Raw genomic sequence first — 2,302 nt, 5'->3', positions numbered from 1 at the left:
AAATTCTTGACCATTACTTCTTGATCACTAGCTTCACCCCATCAAAAACAGTACCTTTAGCAGTTCATGACAAATATACTGGCTTGTGTTGTTTTTCAGGTGACTGGACTATAAATCATTTTCATGTAAATAGCTATTGGAAATTTTGAATATGATGTAACAATTAAGAGCCCTTATACTTAGATAACTTAAGTTTATTTTTAAATGATTTTTTTTACTATAAAACTGAATAGATCTAGCAAGATTTGCAACACTTGCTTTTTTTGGTCATCGACCTATCATAACTTTAGAATATCTTATTTTAAGAAGAATGAATGTCCACAGCATTGATATGGTAGTCAAAGAAGTTGACACTACAAAGTCCAATTTCACATTTTCATTTTTATTATTTGGATATCCAAATAAAGCAACTGTTTTGAGCTTTCTTGAATCTAGTCAATTCTACCATCTTTTTCTTCAACAAAAGACAGTCATTATTAAGCAAATTAAACTGTTTATGTGAATGGATTTAGCAGCATGAAAATGCATTCCAGAATGCCAAGTATTGATGGCTATTTGATTTGGTGCTAGCATCTACATCAATGCTGCCAGTAGTCATTCATTCTACTCAAGATAATATTTTCCAAATTGATGATGGGTCTTGAAGTAGATAAAATGGAAACCCCTATATAGATGCTACATGGAATGTTTTTGATGAAGCTCAGTCTCTACTGTCATATTAGGTACAAGACAAATAAAAACCAGTTTTGAATGAAGTTTTATAGTAACTACTCTGCATTATTTTTACCTCTAGGAACTTTTCCAATTCTCATGTTTCAATTTTGTTCACTTCAAGACAGAAGAAAAGTTTTGCACATAATTCCCAGAAGGCTAACTGTCTTCAAACCATCCATTTTAAGTTCAAGGTTAAGAAGGCAGTCACATAGTGATTTAACTTGAGAATAAAGTTTATACTGTCATTGATGACTGATTTCATCTTACAATTTATTTCAACTGTATACATTCAGGAGATACCAAAGTGAGTCACTGATAGTAATTGTCCAAACAAATACCAGTAAAATATAATTGAACCTCATCCTCATTACCATTAAAATACTTTATTCATTATGTTGATTAAGCATAGCAGTCAAAAGATAAATAAGTCCAAAACATCACAGTTGTTTATTAAGTCATATTTAGCAAAGAACCTGGCATCTAATAGAGGCTTAATAAATGCTTGTTGAGACCCAGCTCCTCCTTCAGAGGGGCAGCAAGGGCAGGGGCCTAAGATGGCAGCCATCCCTCACTGGCTTTTCCTCAGGCTCTGTGAGGAATGGCCTTTGGACCAAACCAAATGGGCCGAGATCTGGGTGCTTACCTGTGGCAGCGGGTGGTGCAGGCCTTTCAGGAAGGAGAGAACACCCAGATTGCTGAGCCTGAAACCTGTGACCAGATGTACAAGAGCTTAGCATGACTTCATTCAAACACAAATATCCAAGCCCAAAAAACACTGACTTCAGTGGACTGACAGTGGAAGAATGCAGGATTGTACTAGTTACAGATACCTTCGAAGAATTAAAGGAACTGAATAAAGGCTTATGGAAAAAAAAATTCAGGATAAGTTCGCCACCATGAATCTAGATGAGAAGACTAAAGAGTAGCCTGTGTCTTTGTCTTCCCTGTGTACATATGTGTTAAGTTTTGTATATTGCCAAGAATAAAACTGTCCCTCCTTCCATAGATAGATAGATAGATAGATAGATAAATGTTTGTTGACTGGCTAGCTTTATTGTGGCAAAGTGACTCAGGGTGAAACTCAATCCTAAAAGCACAGCCATTTATAATTATAAATACTAAAAGGGACAAAGAACCACCACAGTGATTTAGTGGCCCTTGAAATATAAACCTGCTTAGATTGTCTGAAAGTAGAAAGTTGAATTAAGATTAAGAGGGTAGAAAACTAACTTCATGAAAAACTCCCCCACATTTGGTTAAGAGTGAGGATATGGATACAGAAATATATATATATATATAAGCATGGTCAGGATAGAGGAGTAGATGTCCCAAAGAAATGTGGACATCTTGCTTTCTCAGAATGAGGAAGTAAATAGAGTTAGCCCTGGCCTCTACTTTCATAGGAGCTTTCCAAGGAACATGACAGTGAGACATACTGATTTGGGAAGCTTAAATCTTTTCTTAAGTTGTAAAAAACAAAACAAAACAAAACAAAACACCATTACCTTAATATCAAAGGAAAAAGTTACAAACTTTATGTGATTTCTTTTAGAGTCACAAATCTCAAACATAGAGCATTTATCATCCC

The 2,302-nt window shown here is 35.1% G+C and overlaps 1 pseudogene; it reads left to right on the top strand.

Moving 5' to 3' along the window:
- Nucleotides 1–1,268: 1,268 nt before the first annotated feature.
- On the top strand, nucleotides 1,269–1,640 carry LOC114053968 (annotated as a pseudogene).
- Nucleotides 1,641–2,302: the final 662 nt, after the last annotated feature.

The sequence above is a fragment of the Vombatus ursinus genome, unplaced genomic scaffold, assembly GCF_900497805.2.
Source record: "Vombatus ursinus unplaced genomic scaffold, bare-nosed wombat genome assembly UNPS02014812.1, whole genome shotgun sequence".
Taxonomy (NCBI): Eukaryota; Metazoa; Chordata; class Mammalia; order Diprotodontia; family Vombatidae; genus Vombatus; species Vombatus ursinus.
Note: the sequence above shows the minus strand (reverse complement) of the source record. Positions and strands in the feature narration are given on the sequence as shown.